Source organism: Arachis ipaensis, chromosome B6, assembly GCF_059453495.1.
Source record: "Arachis ipaensis isolate K30076 ecotype BB chromosome B6, ASM5945349v1, whole genome shotgun sequence".
NCBI classification, from domain to species: Eukaryota; Viridiplantae; Streptophyta; class Magnoliopsida; order Fabales; family Fabaceae; genus Arachis; species Arachis ipaensis.
This window is the reverse complement of record NC_142441.1, coordinates 39,981,184-39,994,326: the sequence shown is the minus strand read 5'-3', so window position 1 is coordinate 39,994,326 and position 13,143 is coordinate 39,981,184. Positions and strand designations below refer to the sequence as shown.

The 13,143-nt window shown below is 39.1% G+C and overlaps 3 non-coding genes across 3 annotated transcripts; 1 reads left to right on the top strand and 2 right to left on the bottom strand.

Annotated features, from left to right (window-relative positions):
• The first annotated feature begins 488 nt into the window (after positions 1–488).
• On the top strand, positions 489–596 carry LOC148555243 (small nucleolar RNA R71). The gene has a single exon (XR_015886819.1). It is a non-coding gene; the product is annotated as a small nucleolar RNA R71 (small nucleolar RNA).
• Positions 597–4,956: 4,360 nt separating this feature from the next.
• On the bottom strand, positions 4,957–5,060 carry LOC148555242 (small nucleolar RNA R71). Its single transcript, XR_015887805.1, has one exon. It is a non-coding gene; the product is annotated as a small nucleolar RNA R71 (small nucleolar RNA).
• A 6,026-nt stretch (positions 5,061–11,086) lies between these two features.
• Positions 11,087–11,192, bottom strand: LOC148555241 (small nucleolar RNA R71). The gene has a single exon (XR_015886928.1). It is a non-coding gene; the product is annotated as a small nucleolar RNA R71 (small nucleolar RNA).
• Between the last annotated feature and the right edge of the window lie 1,951 nt (positions 11,193–13,143).

The following is a 13,143-nucleotide window of genomic DNA, read 5'->3' as shown; positions in this document are numbered from 1 at the left end:
CCACCATTATTAAAGCCTTGTTGAGGCTTTTGTTGATCCTTCCATGAGAGATTTGGGTGATTTCTCCATGAGGGATTATAGGTGTTTCCATAAGGTTCACCCATGTAATTCACCTCTGCTATTGCAGGGTTTTCAGGATCATAAGCTTCTTCTTCAGAAGATGCCTCTTGAGTACTGTTGGATGCATCTTACATTCCATTCAGACTCTGAGAAATCATATTGACTTGTTGAGTCAATATTTTATTCTAAGCTAATATGGCATTCAGAGTATCAATTTCAAGAACTCCCTTCTTCATAGGCGTCCTATTGCTCACAGGATTCCTCTCAGAAGTGTACATGAACTGGTTATTAGCAACCATGTCAATGAGTTCTTGAGCTTCTGCAGGCGTTTTCTTTAGGTGAATGGATCCACCTGCAGAAGTATCCAATGACATCTTAGCTAATTCAGACAGACCATCATAGAATATATCCAGGATGGTCCATTCTGAAAGCATGTCAGAAGGACACTTTTTGGTCAGTTCTTTGTATCTCTCCCAAGCTTCATAGAGGGATTCACCTTCTTTCTGTCTGAAGGTCTGAACATCCACTCTAAGCTTACTCAGCTTTTGAGGAGGAAAGAACTTGGCTAAGAAAGCCTTGACCAGCTTATCCCAAGAGTTCAGGCTATCCTTAGGTTGAGAGTCCAACCATATTCTAGCTCTGTCTCTTACAGCAAAAGGGAAAAGCATGAGCCTGTAGACTTCAGGATCTACTCCATTAGTCTTAACAGTATCACATATCTGCAAGAATTCAGTTAAGAACTAAAAAGGATCTTCAAATGGAAGTCCATGAAACTTGCAGTTCTGCTGCATCAGAGAAACTAATTGAGGTTTAAGCTCAAAATTGTTTGCTCCAATGGCAGGAATGGAGATGCTTCTTCCATGTAAATTGGAATTAGGTGCAGTAAAGTCACCAAGCATCCTCCTTGCATTATTATTATTTTCAGTTGCCATCTCCTCTTCTTGTTCGAAAATTTCTGAAAGGTGCTTGCTGGATTGTTGTAATTTAGCTTCTCTTAGTTTCCTCTTCAGAGTCCTTTCAGGTTCTGGATCTGCTTCAACAAGAATGTTCTTGTCCTTGCTCCTGCTCATATGAAAAAGAGGGACAGAAAAATAATAATAATAGGGGTCCTTTTACCACAGTATAGAGGTCCCTGTGTGAGTAGAAGAAAAGAAGAAGAAAAAAATTCGAACACAGATGGAAGAGGGGGTTCGAATTTGGGTGAGATGAAGTGTTAGTAGATGAATAAATAAATAAAATGAGATAAGAGAGAGAGAGAATTTTCGAAAATAATTTTTGAAAAAGAGTTAGTGATTTTCGAAAATAGTTTTTTGAAAAAGGTTAGTAATCAAAAATTAAAATAATTAGTTAATTAAAAAAGAAATTTTGAAAAAGAGGAAAGATATTTTCGAAAATTAGAGAGAGAGAGAGTTAGTTAGGTAGTTTTGAAAAAGATAAGAAACAAACAAAAAGTTAGTTAGTTAGTTGAATCAAATTTGAAAATCAATTTTGAAAAGGTAAGAAGATAAGAAGTTAGAGAGGATATTTTAAAATCAAATTTTTGAAAAAGATATGATTTTGAAAAAGATATGATTGAAATTAGTTTTGAAAAAGATTTGATTTTTAAAATCACAATTAATGACTTGATTCACAAGAAATCACAAAATATGATTCTAGAACTCAAAGTTTGAATCTTTCTTAACAGGCAAGTAACAAACTTGAAATTTTTGGATCAAAACATTAATTGATGATGTTATTTTCGAAAATTATGTGATAAAGATAAGAAAAAGATTTTTGAAAAATATTTTTAAAATTTTCGAAAATAACTAAGAAAAATGAAAAAGATTTGATTTTTTGAAAAAGATTTTGAAAAAGATAAGATTTTAAAATTAAAAATTTGATTTGACTCATAAGAAACAACTAAATTTTAAAAAGTTTTGAAAAAGTCAACTCAAATTTTCGAATTTATGAGAAGAAAAAGGAGAAGATATTTTTTTGATTTTTGAATTTTTAATGATGAGAGAGAAAAACACTAAAAATGCTCAATGCATGGAAATTTTAGATCAAAATAATGAATGCATGCAAGAATGCTATGAATGTCAAGATGAACACCAAGAACACTATGAATGTCAAGATGAACATGAAGAACTTATTTTTGAAAAATTTTTAATGCAAAGAAAATATGCAAGACACCAAACTTAAAAATTTTTCATGTATAGACACTATGAATGCAAGAATGCATATGAAAAACAAGAAAAGACACAAAACATGAGAACATCAAGATCAAACAAGAAGACTTACCAAGAACAACTTGAAGATCATGAAGAACACTATAAATGCATGAATTTTTCGAAAAATGCAAGATGAATATGCAATTGACACCAAACTTTCAACTTGACTCAAGACTCAAACAAGAAACATGAAATATTTTTTATTTTTATGATTTTATGATTTTTTTGGATTTTTCGAAAATTATTTAAAAAAAAGAAAAATAAGGATTCCAAAATTTTTAATATGAATTCCAGGAATCTTGTGTTCTTATTCTAAAGCTCCAATCTGAGGGTTAGGCATGGCTTAATAGCCAGCCAAGCTTTAGTATGTAACTCAGACATGACACGGCTGACATTCCAATTAACTTGCTTCCATGCTGATGGTTGGAAGCCTCAGTCCAAAAGAATTTAGACATGGCTTTACAGCCAGCCAGGCTTCACATGCTTCATGAAACACTAGAATTCATTCTTAAAAATTCTGAAGAACATAAATTAAATATTTTTGAAAAGAATTTTTATTTTTATTTTTTGAAAACAGATGAGAAATTTTTGAAAGATTTTTGAAAAAATTTTGAAAAGAAAACAAAAATAAAATTACCTAATCTGAGCAACAGGATGAACCGTCAGTTGTCCAAACTCGAACAATCCCCGACAACGGCGCCAAAAACTTGGTGCACGAAATTGTGATCTCAGGCAACGGCGCCAGAAACTCTGTACGCACGTCTTAATAAATCGTTTTTCATTCACAACTTCGATACAACTAACCAGCAAGTGCACTGGGTCGTCCAAGTAATAAACCTTACGTGAGTAAGGGTCGATCCCACGGAGATTGTCGGCTTGAAGCAAGCTATGGTCACCTTGTAAATCTCAGTCAGGCGGATATCAAATAGTTATGGAGTTTTCGAATATAAATAATAATTAGATAGAAAATAAGGATAGAAACACTTATGTATATCATTGGTGAGAATTTTAGATAAGTGTATAGAGATGCTTTCGTTCCTCTGAACCTCTGCTTTCCTGCTGTCTTCATCCAATCAGTCTTACTCCTTTCCATGGCTGGCTTTATGTAAGGACATCACCATTGTCAATGCCTACTTTTGATCCTCTCTGGAAAATGGTCCGATGCGCTGTCACTGCATGGCTAATCGTCTGGAGGCATCACCATGGTCAATGGCTGCATCCTATCCTCTTGTGAAAATGGTCCAAATGCTCTGTCACAGCACGGCTAATCATCTTGAGGTTCTCGATCATACTGGAATAGGATTCACCCTCCTTTTGCGTCTGTCACTACGCCCAGCACTCGCAAGTTTGAAGTTCGTCACAGTCATTCAATCTCAGAGTCCTACTCGGAATACCACAGACAAAGTTTAGACTTTTCGGACTCTCATGAATGCCGACATCAATCTAGTTTATACCACGAAGATTCTGATTAAGAGATCCAAGAGATACTCATTCAATCTAAGGTAGAACAGAAGTGGTTGTTAGGCACGCGTTCATAGGGAATGATGATGATTGTCACGTTCATCACATTCAGGTTGAAGTGCGAATGAATATCTTAGAAGTGGAATAAGTTGAATTGAATAGAAAAACAGTTGTACTTTGCATTAATCTTTGAGGAACTGCAGAGCTCCACACCTTAATCTATGGAGTGCAGAAACTCTACCTTTGAAAATACATAAGTGAAAGGTCCAGGCATGGCCGAGAGGCCAGCCCCCATGATCTAAGAACCAAGCGTCCAAAGATATCAAATACAATAGTAAAAAGTCCAATTTATAATAAACTAGCTACTAGGGTTTACAGAAGTAAGTAATTGATGCATAAATCCACTTCCGGGGCCCACTTGGTGTGTGCTTGGGCTGAGTTTGTGTGTTACACGTGTAGAGGTCATTCTTGGAGTCGAACGCCAGTTTGTAACGTATTTCTGGCGTTTAACTCTGGCTTGTGACGTGTTTCTGACGTTTAACACCAGATAACAGCGTAGAACTGGCATTCAATGCCCTTTTACGTCGTTTAAAATCGGCCAAAGTATGGACTATTATATATTGCTGGAAAGCCCTAGATGTCTACTTTCCAACGCAATTGGAAGCGCGCCATTTTGAGTTATGTAGCTCCAGAAAATCCACTTTGAGTGCAGGGAGGTCAGAATCCAACAGCATCAACAGTCCTTCTTCAACCTCTGAATCTGATTTTTGCTCAAGTCCCTCGATTTCAGCCAGAAAATACCTGAAATCACAGAAAAACACACAAACTCATAGTAAAGTTCAGAAATGTGAATTTAACATAAAAACTAATGAAAACATCCCTAAAAGTAACTAGATCCTACTAAAAACATATTAAAAACAATGCCAAAAAGCGTATAAATTATCCGCTCATCACCCAGCTCATCACCCTAGTTCAGAACAACTGTGCATTCGGAGGAAGTGCCCAAGAAGACCCCAATCAACATCTCACCACCTTCCTAAGGATATGTGATACTGTGAAGTCTAATGGTGTTCATCCTGACACCTATAGACTGCTTCTGTTTCCTTTTTCGCTCAAGGATAAGGCATCTAAATGGCTGGAATTCTTCCTGAAGGAGAGTTTAACAACCTGGGAAGATGTGGTGAACAAATTCTTGGCAAGATTCTACCCTCTTCAAAGAATCAACAGGTTGAGAGCTGAGGTACAAACCTTTAGGCAACAAGATGGTGAAACTCTCTATGAAGCATGGGAGAGGTTTAAGAACTTAACAAGAAGATGCCCGCCAGACATGTTCAATGAATGGGTGCAGTTACACATTTTCTATAAAGGTCCTTCTTACGAATCAAAGAAAGTAGTAGACCACTCATCTGGGGGATCTCTGAACAAGAAGAAGACCATTGAAGAAGCCATAGATGTCATCGAGACTGTAGCTGAGAATGATTACTTCTATGCTTATGAAAGAGGCAATACTCAGGGAGTAATGGAACTGAACAACATGGATGTGCTACTGGCTCAAAACAAGATGATACCAAGAAGATGGAAAGAAACCAAGTTGTAGCAGTCACCACTTCATCAACAGCTCAAGAAGGAGTGAATGCAGAGGAAGAGGGTGACCAGGAACAAGCCAACTATATTGGGAACTCACCTAGGCAGACACATGATCCATACTCCAAAACTTATATTCCTGGTTGGAAGAACCACCCAAACTTTGGATGGGGAAATCAACAAGATCAAAGCCAAGATCAGAGACATCACAACCCCAACAACAATGCAACTCACCAACATTCTACACAGAGATCATATCAACACCCACCCAATAATACCTCTCAACATGCATATCAAAACCAAAATGGCCATTCTCACCCCGCCAACCTCAACTCACCATCACCATCCGAAGATAGACTCTCCAGAATTGAGACTCTACTTGAAAGTATATGCAAGGAAATCCAAGACAACAAAGTGTTCAAGGATGAGGTGCGAGCTAATATTAAAAACCAGGGAGACACCATCAAGAGGCTGGAATTTCAAGTGGGATACCTCTCTGAGAAGATTCCTAAACCTACTAATAGCTTCCCAAGTGACACAGAGAAAAAACCGAGAGGTGAAGCAAAGAAAGTAAGATGGGAAGAATGCAAGGTGGTCACCTTAAGTGATGAGGGGAGTGAAAAAGAACTAAACAAACCCTTAGAACACTCTCGAGATATTTCAGTAGAGAAGTAAGAAGAGGGTGACCAAGAAACCAACTCCACACAGAAGAAGGAGTTAAGGGAGAAGGAAATTCTGAACCCATATGCACCTTTTCCCCAAAGACTCAAGGGTGGTGTAGAAAGGAAAGTGTACTCAAAGTTCCTCGACATGTTTGCATCTCTCCATGTAAACATACCATTCATCAAGGCCCTCCAACAAATGCCCTCATACATTAAGTGTATGAAGGAGCTGCTGACCAAGAAAAGTTCACTAAAGGGAGGGCAAACAATAGTGATGAATAAGGAATGCAGTGCTCTCATTCAACCAGAATTGCCTACAAAAAGGAAGCATCCAGGGAGTTTTCACATCCCTTGTGCTATAGGAGAAACAAGGATTGATAAAAGACTCTGTGACCTGGGAGCAAGCATCAACTTAATGCCTTTATCCCTCATGAAGAAGCTTCAAATCAATGAGCTAACACCCTTGGATGTAATCATCAAATTGGCTAACAAAACTCAAAAACAAGTAATAGGAATTGTTGAAAATGTGTTGGTGAAGGTTGGAAACTACTTCCTTCCCACAAACTTTGTTATCTTGGAGATGGAAGAGAGTCACCTCCATCCAATCATATTGGGAAGGCCATTCCTAGCCACAGCCAGAGCACTCATAGATGTGGAATGAGGAGAGCTAATATTGAGGATACATGATGAACAACTTACCTTCAATGTCTTCAAACCCTCACAAGAAGAAAGTCAGAAAGACAAGGAATCAAGGGGAAATCACAATAAGGCACTGGTAGAAGAAACAGGCACTGAAGCACAAACAATACACCTGGGAATCCCTTTAGTTGACAAACAATACAGTCAAAAGGTACAATAGCTAAAGGAAACCCAAGAGGAGCTAAACCCACCAGAGTCATATGAGACTAGCAACAAAATTTCCCTGGGAAAAGAGGCCACAAGGAGCAGGATAGCATTAAAGGAAACAAGAAAGAAGGTGCCAAAGGGATGGAGGAACAAGAAGATCCCTACAGAGGATTTCTCCCCAGGGGATAAAGTAATCTCTGCTTATTTCCCAGTTATTCCACCTCATCTCCCCACCATTCTATCTCAGCTGCCTAAAGTTTACACCATCAGTAGAATTCTCTCCTTGGAACATGTGGAGATTCTTAATGAAGCAAACGGAGATAGATTCACTGCGATAGGGGAAGATTTAAGGCGTTACCAACCACCATGACAAAGTCAAAATGTCAAGCTAATGACGCTAAAGAAGCGCTTCATGGGAGACAACCCATGTTTTATATCCTTTCATTTTTTTTCTTGATATTTAAAGTAGTTAATAAAGCAAGGTTCATGAATTCCAAATCAACTTTGACAAACATTTAGATGAATCCTTATATGCAACATATAGTGAACAACAAGTTTGGTGTTCCAGGCATACTAAGAGGACAAGAACACAATTCACATTGTGTTACTCTTAAAGCCTTAATCAACTCTTTTTACACCACATGGTCACAAAATAAGTTTGGTGTCACCAATGTTGCATATATGAACAATTAATCAGTCAGTTGGGTTGTATTCATGAATAGCACTTAGTTATGTAAAAACAAAAATTTTAAAAAGTAGTTATTCCACTCTCTAATTTTGCCGCCACTATCCAAACTCATTAGTTTTATTCCTTTTATCTTGTAGTAGAGATGAAGGGAAGATTGGATGGAATTGATGGGACAAATGAAGAAGGGGGTTCAGCCACTTCACAAGGGGGACGTTATACACTTGTCTTCAAAGAGAATGCATTGGGAAATGTTGCCATGCAACATTGGAAGAATGATACCCTTAGAGACCGAACCAACCCATCATAAAAATAGTGATCCTTGTGCTCATTTTATGCCAAACCCCAACCGTCCATGATTAGCCTATACCATCAATCCACACCTTTCATTTACTTACTGATGCCAGGGCATCTTGGCCAGTTTCACTGACCTTTTCTTTACTGTTTTTAGGGTAGTTTCATGCATTTCTTTAGGAAATAAGCTAGTTTTGGGTAGATATTCACCTACATCTTGATTCAAGCATACATTGTGCATTTTACATTATTTCATGAGGATTTTGCATGAATTTAGTGATAAATTGTATGCTGCATTACCCATGACTTGGACTAGAACTTTAATGCACTCTGTTGCTTGATTTCAGGACCAAAGGAAGCAAGGAAAGGGAGGTAACTTGCAAGGTTAATGAGAAAAGTGATTGCCAATAACACTCTCAAAGCCATCATTACCCACGTTAAGAGTCACGTTAACTAAGTTAACGTGCACTCTAACGTGGAGAAGGGAAGTTGAGCCAACGTTAGTGACACTTAACATTGTCACTAACGTTGGCAAACACTCATGAGTGGCCACGTTAGAGCCCACGTTAACCTAGTTAACGTGGCCTCTAACGTTAAAGGGGGAAGAGAAGCCAACGTTAGTGACATTCAACATTGTCACTAACGTTGGCCTAAGGATGCAATACACCACGTTAACTCCCACGTTAACTTGGTTAACGTGGGAGCTAACGTGAGAAGTGAGAGTTGTCGACAACGTTAGTGACACTCAACATAGTCACTAACGTTAGAAGCAACCACACAACCCCTCAAGGAGCCACGTTAACTTCCACGTTAACTTAGTTAACGTGGAAGCTAACGATGAGGAATGAATGATGAGCCAACATTAGTGACACTCAACATTGTCACTAACGTTGGGATGGCTAAGAATGGCCACGTTAGAAGCCACGTTAACCTAGTTAACGTGGACTCTAACATGAGATCTAGGGGCACATTGGAACGTTAGTGACAATGTTGAGTGTCACTAATGTTCTCGAAGTTTGGCAAGGCCACGTTAGAAGCCACGTTAACCTAGTTAACGTGGGCTTTAACGTGAAGCAAAAAGGGGCACACTGGAACGTTAGTGACAATGTTGAGTGTCACTAACGTTCTCGAAGGTTAGCAAGGCCACGTTAGAAGCCACGTTAACCTAGTTAACGTGGGCTCTAACGTGAGGCAAAGGGGTACATTGGAACGTTAGTGAAAATGTTAAGTGTCACTAACGTTCTCGAACTTATACTTTCACTAAATGTTAACACCCCTAACGCCCTGAGCTAAAGTCTCTGCCCACTTATCACTTTCTCTCTGCAAGTAAAGCCAAGCCCAAATGAAGAAAAGAACTGCTCCAAACTCAAGATCCAAAGGCCCAAGACTTGAAGAGCCAACTAGAAGCTGAGAGAAATAGTATATATAGGAGTAGCTTTGAATTGTTAAGGAGTTCTGGAGGCTGGAAAAAGAAGAACTACTCTCTGTATTTTACTTTCTCTACATTTTCTAGTTTTATGATGTATTCTCCATCTTTGTTTTCATTTTCAAGAGCTATGAATAACTAAACCCCTTTCATTGGGTTAGGGAGCTCTGTTGTAATTTGATGGATCAATACTAATTTTCATTATTCTTCTTCTATCTTTTCTCTTGATTTTACTTGAAAGCTTTCGATCTTCATCCAATTGAGTAATTATCTTGGAAAAGAAGCTATTCAAACTTGGATCTCTTTTGAACCTTGAAAGAGGAATGAAGAGATCAAGCTAGAAATGCTTTCTCATGCTGGACCAAATTGGATTTGGATGGGTATGTGACTATAACCCTTTCAATACTTGATTTGGGAAATGCATGTGGTATAATCAGTGACCATACTTCATCTCTTCTCATGACCAATTGACCAAGGAATTGGCTATTGATCAAGACTTGAGAGATTAAATTGTAAGAAATTGTAATTCAATCAATTAAGATTGCCAAGGAGATCAATGAGTGCATTGATTGAGGAAGAGATGAAAATGAACTTGATCCGGAGAATTGCAACATCTCCTAAGCCCAATGAACTCCCCATCTCTGATCTTACCCATTCTCTTTAATTTCTGCCATTTACTTTTATGAGCAAATCCCCCATTCCCATTTACAATTCTGCAATTTATTTTCAGTCATTTACTTCAGTCCTTAAATTCTAGCATTTACTTTTCTGTTATTTACATTCCCGCCATTTTATTTTCTGCAACTCTCAACCCAAATTCTGGATTCGCTCAACTAGAACATTCTTCTAATTAAAGTTGCTTGATCAATCAATCCCTATGGGATTCGACCTCACTCTATTGTGAGTTTTTACTTGACGACAAATTCGGTACACTTGTCGAAGGGGATATTTGTTGAGAGACAAGTTTTCCGTGCATCAAGTTTATGGTGCCGTTGCCGGGGATTGATTGTGCATCAACAATGATTAAATTGGAAGATCACTAGATTGAGTATTTTTATTTTGTGACTTTCATTTTCTGTGTGAGTGATTTACTTTCTGTTTTAGTTAAACTTCTTTCCTTCCCCCTCTACTCTTTTGTTTATCTTTGTTATTTTCAATTCTATTTGCTAACCCACTAACTGTTTGATATATTACATCACCCACAACTAACAGTAATTCTGACACAAATACTTTCTGCACCTATCTTTTCTTGCTTGCACTTGATGGTTGTATAACAGGGAGAAGAAGCGGAGCTTCAACTTCCTTCGATTCTGAACCTGAGAGGACCTTCCTTAGATTACGGAGGGAGGCAAGAGGAAAGAAAGTGGTTGGTGCTGAGGAAGAAGAGGAGTTCTTTGAACCAAACATGGAAGACAACATGGAAAACCATCATGAAGAAGAAGATCACAACCATGGGGGAGGAGGTAGAGCAAATCATGCTGGGGAGGATAGAAGAGTTTTGGGCTCTTACATCAATCCAAACCCAGGCAATTGTGGAAGTAGCATCCAAAAGCCAACAATCCATGCCAACAACTTTGAACTTAAACCACAGCTCATCACCCTCGTTCAGAACAACTGTTCGTTTGGAGGAGGTGTTCAAGAAGACCCCAATCAACATCTAACCACCTTCCTGAGGATATGTGACACAGTGAAGTCTAATGGTGTTCATCCTGACACCTATAGACTGCTCTTGTTTCCATTCTCACTTACGGACAAAGCAGCCAAGTGGCTGGAATCTTTCCCAAGGGAAAGCTTGACAACTTGGGAAGACGTGGTGAACAAATTCTTAGCAAAATTTTACCCTCCTCAACGAATCAATAGGCTGAGAGCTGAGGTCCAAACTTTCAGGCAACAAGATGGTGAGACTCTATATGAAGCATGGGAGAGGTTCAAGGACTTAACAAGGAGGTGTCCACCCAACATGTTCAACGAATGGGTGCAGCTGCACATTTTCTATGAAGGGCTCTCTTATGAGTCAAAAAAGGCCATAGACCATTCATCCGGAGGATCTTTGAACAAGAAGAAGACTATTGAGGAAGCCATAGATGTTATTGAAACAGTAGCAGAGAACGACTACTTCTATGCTTCCGAAAGAGGGAACACAAGAGGAGTAATAGAGCTAAACAATGTAGATGCTCTGTTGGCCCAAAACAAGCTCATTACCCAGCAGCTGGCTGACCTCACCAAGAAGATGGAGAGGAACCAAGTAGCAGCAATCTCAACTTCATCAACAACCCAAGAAGGAGTGAATGAAGAAGCAGAGGGTAGTCAGGAGCAAGCCAACTACATTGGGAATTCACCAAGGAAAAACTATGATCCATACTCCAAGACCTACAACCCTGGATGGAGAAACCACCCAAACTTTGGGTGGGGAAGTGAGCAAGATCAAAACCAAGACCAGAGTCGTTACAACTCCAACAACAATGCAGCTCACCAGCAGTTCACACAGAGGACATCTCAACACCCCCACAACAACACTTCTCCACACGCTTATCAAAGCCAAAACAGCACATCTGCTCCAAATCACTCGTCAATTGATGACAAGCTCTCTAAGATTGAAGCCATACTTGAAGGAATATGCCAAGAGATTCAAGAAAATAAGGTGTTCAAAGAGGAGGTGCGAGCCAATATTAAGAACCAGGGAGAGACCATTAGAAAGCTGGAATTCCAAGTGGGATATTTAGCTGAGAAGATTCCCAAACCTACTGATAGCTTCCCAAGTGACACAGAGAAAAATTCCAAAGCCGAAGCAAAGAAAGTAAGATGGAAAGATTGCAAAATGGTCACTACAAGTGATCAAGAGACTGATGACAAGCAAGGCAAACTTCTCGAACAACCTGAAGACAACTCAATAAAGGAGGAGGATAGAGATCACCAAGAACCAAAAATGTCACAACAAGAGTTGCTGAAGCTCTATGCACCCTTTCCTCAACTGCTCAATGGTGCTGTGGGAAAGAGAATATACTCAAGGTTCCTAGACTTGTTTGCATCTTTGCATGTAAACATACCATTCATCAAGGCAATTCAGCAAATGCCTACATTCATCAAGTATATGAAGGAACTTCTGCCCAGGAAAAGCTCACTCAAAGGAGGCCAGATTATAGTAATGAACAAAGAATGTAGTGCCCTTATTCAACCTGAGTTGCCTAAAAAAAGAAGAGACCCAGGGAGTTTTCGCATCCCTTGTGTCATAGGTGAAACTATGTTCGATAGAGCACTATGTGATTTGGGGGCCAGCATCAACTTATTGCCCTTATCCCTAGCAAAGAGGCTGCAGATCAATGAGATAATGCTCACAGATGTAATCATTAGACTAGCTGACAAAACTCAAAAGCAAGCAATAGGAGTGGTGGAAAATGTGTTGCTAAAGGTTGGGAAATACTTTCTCCCAACAGACTTTGTCATCCTGGACATGGAAGAGAGTCACTCTCATCCAATCATATTGGGAAGACCATTCCTAGCTACGGTCAGAGCACTTATCGATGTAGAGAAAGGGGAGCTAATATTGAGAATCCATGATGAACGACTCAGCTTCAATATTTTCAAACTCTCACAAGAAACAGATCAAGGGGACAAGGAACGAAGCACAAATGATAATGAGACACTGAAGGAGGAGACAAGCACTGAAGCACAGCCAGATCATTCTGAGATTCCCTTAATTGATAAACAAGGAACACAGCAATTGCCACAGCTCAAGGAAAAATTAGAGGAACCTAAACCTCTAGAGGCAGGTAAAGACAGCATCACAACCCCTGCAGAAAAAGAGGTCACCAAGGGGAAGGCAACCTCAAAAGAAACAAAGAAGAAGGTACCAAGGAGGTGGAGGAACAAGAAGATCCCTACGGAAGACTTCTCTCCAGGGGATAGAGTTGTCTC